The sequence below is a fragment of the Triticum urartu genome, chromosome 2A (assembly GCF_056163025.1).
Source record: "Triticum urartu cultivar PI428250 chromosome 2A, HENAU_Tu73, whole genome shotgun sequence".
Classification (NCBI taxonomy): Eukaryota; Viridiplantae; Streptophyta; class Magnoliopsida; order Poales; family Poaceae; genus Triticum; species Triticum urartu.
This window is the reverse complement of record NC_141874.1, coordinates 327,059,192-327,065,253: the sequence shown is the minus strand read 5'-3', so window position 1 is coordinate 327,065,253 and position 6,062 is coordinate 327,059,192.

Below are 6,062 nucleotides of genomic sequence, written 5' to 3'. Positions count from 1 at the left end.
CTCCTTTCCTTGCATCTTGAAGCTATGGTGGTTTGTACGCCCATTGTGGACGACTCCTCTATCGAATTGCCATGGACGTCCAAGGAGAAGATGACAAACGGTCATTGGAATGATGTCGCACTCCAAGGTGTCTTCGTAGGCACTGATTTTGAAGGAGACTTGTACTCGGTGCTCGACTTGGATGGTGCCAGAGTCACTAAGCCATTGTACTTTATATGGATGTGGATGCTTCGTCTTGGGCAATTGGAGCTTGGTGCAAAGTTCTTCACTTGCGAGATTATGACAACTCCCTCCATCGATGATGACCTTGACGGATCGTCCATTGATGCCGGCCTTGGTGTGGAATATGTGGCACCATTGGTCTTCTTCTTGGTGATGTTGGAGAGTCAAGACTTTGGAGACAAGAAGTGCGGGGCTTGAGTCTTCATCGCAAAAGACTTGTTCTTCTTCATCATTCACTTGGCAGTGCATGGCGACTTGCTCAAGGGCTGCCATTTCGCCTTTACTCATGGATTCATAAGTGCCATCGTCGTTCAAGACCATGGTTTGCTTGTTGGTGCACTCGTAGGACTTGTGGCCTCGGCCGCCGCACGTGAAACACTTGAAGGAACTCGTCTTGATGGTCTCATCGGTTGGGGTTGAGGATGATGAAGCTCTCAGCTTGAAGTTGCTCGTAGTAGGATTGCTTGTGGTTGGCAAAGCTTTCTTGGAAGTCGACTTGTCGAAGTTGATTGAAGAAGGCTTTGTAGTCGGTGTTGGAGTCGTTGAAGCTTGGTTGTTGGAGAAACCGTAGGGCTTGGATGAGAACTTGGCATACTTGAAATCATCTTGCACTTGGCATTCGGCTTTGGTAGCTTGGTGCACTAGCTCGATGAGATTTGAGTATGGTTGGAAGTCGGCAATCTTCTTGATGGGATGGTTGAGACCATTCAAGAAGCGTGCCATTGTTTGCTCATCATCTTCCATGACATTTGCTCTTATCATTGCAATCTCCATCTCCTTGTAGTATTCTTCAACGCTCTTGGTTCCTTGCTTGAGTTGTTGGAGTTTCTTGAAGAGATCGCGGTTGTAGTAGGTAGGTATGAAGCGTGCTCTCATGACATCCTTCATTTGCGCCCAAGTAGTGATGGGTGGTTCACCTCTTGCCTCTTGGCGCTCAATGACTTGTTCCCACCAAATAAGGACATAGTCTTGGAACTCAAGGGATGCCATCACGATCTTATTCTCTTCTTCATAATTGTGCAAACGGAAGATCTTGTCAACTTTCAATGCCCATGAAAGGTACTCTTCGGGATCGTTGCTCCCGATGAACTTGGGCATGGTGAACTTGAGCTTGCCGTAGCGTTGCTCTTCATTGTGTTGGGGTCGGGGATGATGACGCCCATGTTGTAGATGATTGTTCAACTCGTGGTGCTCTTGATGCGGAGGGTTGTCAACCTCATGTTTCTCTTGTCGTGGAGGATTTCGATTGTCCTCATGCTCTCGATGAACTTGATGGTGTTGGAAAGCTTGTGGAGGAGATTCGCGAGCTCGATGAGGAACTTGACGATGCATGCGAGCTTGAAATCTTTGTTCTTGAATTTCTTCGCGAAGTGCTTCCTCTTGTTCACGATCTTGATGTCCTCGGTCGGCAACGGCTCGACTCGAATCGCGTAGAGCTTGTTGCAGCGCAAATGCTTGAGCGTCATGGAGTTGTTCTTGATGTTGTGCCTCGACATCTTGTGCAATTTGGTGTAGACGCGCGCGTTCTTCCTCTTCTTGTTGGCGTTGTCGTTGCCGTTCTTGTGCTAGCGCAAAGGCTTCTTGGGTTTGACGTCATCGATGCTCTTGCGAGTCAGTGTCGCGTAGAGGATTGAGGTTTGTGTGATGCTCGTTGCGCGCGGCACGTCGAGGAGTGTTCGAAGACGGTGTACTTGAGCCAGAGGGGATGAAGTCGGAGTGGCGGCTTGAACGGCTCCTTCTTGAAGTGGAAGACGAGCGGTCGAGCAAAAAAGCACAAATTTCGTCCATCCTTGCGTCATTCTCTTGCTTGTGATCGTCGAGCTTGTGGTCGAAGTAGTCCCTTGTACGCTGCTCAGAAAGTCGCAAGTCGGTGGCAAGGTTGTCGATGCGTTCACTCATAGCTTGTTGCTCTTGATGCAAAGCACGTTGTGCACCAAAGAGATGACTCTTGGTGACGAAGGAGTTCATGTCGTCGTTTTGCTCCATGAAGAGTGGGTTGGTAGAAGTACTTGGCCTATCCATCATTCCAAAACAAAAGTGAGTGGTAGAAAAAGAAGAACGAGTACCAAATGTACCTTGACAGAAGTTGAAAGTGGATCGAGGATCACTCCAATGTAGGACAAGGAAATAGCACAATTGGTACTAGCTCGTGTCGGTTTCTCACACCTACACAAGTAAAAGCTTTTGGTGGAGCTCGGTTAGTATGGTGGCACAAAATTTTGATGCTATTGTAAGTGAGCTTCAATAATGTTGGAAAAGATTCGCAAGATGCAATGTAACAAGTAGACCAAGAATATAAGGTACACGGAAACACACACACAAAAAGATAAGTGGGGTTGTGCAACCAAGGGTGAGCCAAAATGTGGAATCCACAAAAATGCTCTTGTTGCACAACACTAGGGAGACGCTAGCAAGATTGCACAATAGGCGGATACAAGAACTTGTGCACAACCTACTTAGCAAAAATGCAACGACTTCTATCCCAAATATGTTCTATGCAAGGTGTTGCTATGAGATGATCCAAGATGATCGAGTATGACAATCTTAATGTTGTAAGATGCTATGGTTCTTGCTTAAAAGATCTTTGCTTATATTTCCTTTTTGCTTAAAAGCTTGTTTGGCTCTTTGATGTTTGAGCTCTTTTCTCATACAATGCTTGACGAACCAAGATAGCAATTGTGTATGCGGAAACAACTTTGTGACACAAGGGATGATACCAATATATGCAACAATGATGTATGTATGTGATGGGAGGTATGATCACTATTGTCCACAAGTCTCTTTGCCGACAATACTCAAAGGCTAGTCTCGATGGGTAAGAAACGCAAAGGAGTGAGGCTATGAAGGCTATAAATGTAATGGCAAGAGTGATATGTCCAATACCAAGAAGAGGTTACCGTTCTTGCTTACGGTTGAAGGTTCTAAAAGGATGAGATTGTAGTCGGTGTCGTAGTGCACGGTCTTCAGTATGTTGGCGAAGATGCCGCTGCACTGTGGGCGGAGTTGTCGAAGTAGCAGAAATTGTCGAAGCAGTGCTAACTTTCTGTCTAAGCCGGAAGGTTCGGGCAAGACGGAAGGTCCGGTGGCCGGAAGGTCCGGGCGGGACCGGAAGGTCCGGGGGTCGCGAAACTAGCAAGAACAGAGAAGTGGGGATAGTGGACTTGGGCGGAAAAACTCGAGGAAAAACCCAAATCCGCAGGGGAAAAGCAAGGAAATTGGAGGAAAAGAAGGGTGGGAGGCTAGATCTACGAGCCACACACAAAATTCAAGGATCAAATCCAACAAAACATGAACACACCAACAAACCACAAAAAAAATTTGGGGCTATTTTTGGTGGGGATTTTTGGGTTAGGACGAAAAACAACAAAATTAGGCTAGAAACACAACATGGGGGCTCCAAAATCGTGATCAACGTGGCTCATGATGCCAAGATGATGTAGGGTAGAACCCTAATCACCCGATCATTCACGAATGGAGCGGATCCCGCGAAGGACACAAGGAACACGAGGGGAAAACGAGGGAAATCACGAAGGGAAACGCGAGAGAATCAATCAACCAACAAGAGATAGTCACACATGTGCTAGATCCTCAAGTACATAAAGTAAGATACACGATCCACCATCAACTAGGGACGATGCACGGTAACCGGTCTTCTCCGTGAGGAGGTCTTGATGTTCTTCCCTAAAGAGGGGTCTTGAATCCGCTTGGGGATTTTCTCCGAGGAGGTGCGATCTCTGAGGAGAAGGTAACCAAGTGGATGAGGAAAGCTCTCACAAAATCATGAGCTAAACATTTGCTTACCCTAAAACATAGGTAGGAGAAGAGTACTTATAGTCTAGGTGATGAAAGGGTACACGGGCCTCGGCCCAAGTGGCTACGCGCAGGCAGGGCCAAAAGTTCTGGGCGCTGGAGGTTCCGGGGATGGCCCGGCCTAACCCGAGAGTTGGCGCGGGCGGAGCTGGATTGGCATCCGTGGGCCAGAAGCTCCGGGCTGGATGGAAGTTCCGGGCGCCGGAAGGTCCGGGACGGGTTCCGGGCTAACCCGAGAGTTGGCATGCCTGGGCTGGGCAAAGTCATCGGAGGCCGGAAGCTCCGGGTCAGCTGGAAGGTCCAGGGGCCGGAAGTTCCGGGCTGTGGCCGGAGGTTCTGGGCTGTCCAGAGTGTTGACGCCAGTCTCTTCTTCTCCAGTCCTCGGCTCCGAGTCTTGATCGTTGTACCTGATCACACATAGCACCTCGGGACATAGGCAGTAGCCATGTCTCACATGCAGAGGGGGAAAACTCAAGTAGGAGTGATGTCACCTCGGATTGAATAGCACGTGCCCAAGCCCTTGTCATGGGTCCACTTGGAGCTTGGATAGTTGAGGGGGCGTCCATGGGGATGGTCGTGGGATGCTCCGCATCACCGTATGTGTGGGGAAACAAGAGTTAGGGTTGGTTTCGGACCCCCCCTCCAAGGACCACGAAATCCCCCCCTCTTCCTCCATATATATAGCCCTTAGGGCATCGTTTAGACTTTGGGTTCTGTTTAGATTAAAAGTTCGCCATAGCTGCAACTTCGCATACTTCGTTTGTGTTCAATGACCAGACCAAGGCATCACAGAACCCCACCTTGATCAATAAAGCTTTCATCTTATATTCAGAATATCCAGATTGCAGTCTCAGTTTCTTGCTTGTTCTTCGTTTGCTCACAGGAAACAGACCCTCGTGGTCAGGTTGATCGTGCTCCAGCGTGGTCAATAACCCTCGGAAGTTGGTTTAGCGATTGCTAAGGCGCGATGTCTCGCACGTTCGTAGTCGGATCGTCAAGGTCGACTCCCACAGAAAACGATAGCCACCATCTCATCGAAACATCGGGACACCTTTTCCTCTATCACTCTGTCTTCTTGATGCCAAAGTGTCCCATTAATCCTCCTCCATGCGCCTCCTGCAACAACAAAAGATGAACAGAACTAGCTGGAATGCATAGCTTGTTAGCACGAAACACAAATCCATCGTTAAGAACGAACTTGTTCCAAGTTCTCCCTTCCTTACAATTCTGCAATACATCTTTAAATTCAGCATCATGCACATATTGATCTTTGATGGTCTCCAAACCAAATATTTTGAATTCACGTTGTGAAAGCATAGTGTAACGATGAGACAATGCATCAGCAATAACATTTTCTTTACCCTTCTTATTTTAATGACATAAGGGAAAGTCTCAATGAATTCAACCCATTTAGCATGTCTATGGTTCAGTTTTGCTTGACTTTTAATGTGTTTCAAAGATTCATGATCAGAATGTATAACAAATTCCTTTGGCCATAAATAATGTTGCATGTTTTTAAGGTTCGAACAAGAGCATATAATTCTTTATCATAAGTAGAATAGTTCAGACTAGGCCCACTCAATTTTTCAGAAAAGTATGCAACAGGTTTGCCATCTTGTAATAACACACCTCCTAATCCAATTCCACTAGCAATACATTCAAGCTCAAAAGTCTTATTGAAATCAGGAAGTTGGAGTAATGGAGCATGTGTCAACTTATCTTTCAATACCGTGCAGGCTTCTTCCTGTGCGGTACCCCAAACAAAAGGCACATCCTTCTTTGTAAGCTCGTTGAGAGGTGCCGCAATGGTGCTAAAATCTCTCACAAAACGCCTATAGAAACCAGCGAGGCCAAGGAAACTCCTCACTTGTGTGACCATTTTGGGCTGCGGCCAACTCTCAATAGCTTCAATCTTGGCTTTATCAACTTCAATTCCCTGTGGAGTAACAACATAGCCAAGAAAAGATACTCGGTCGGTGCAAAAAGTGCACTTTCCAAGGTTACCAAACATACATGCATCACGTAGAGCA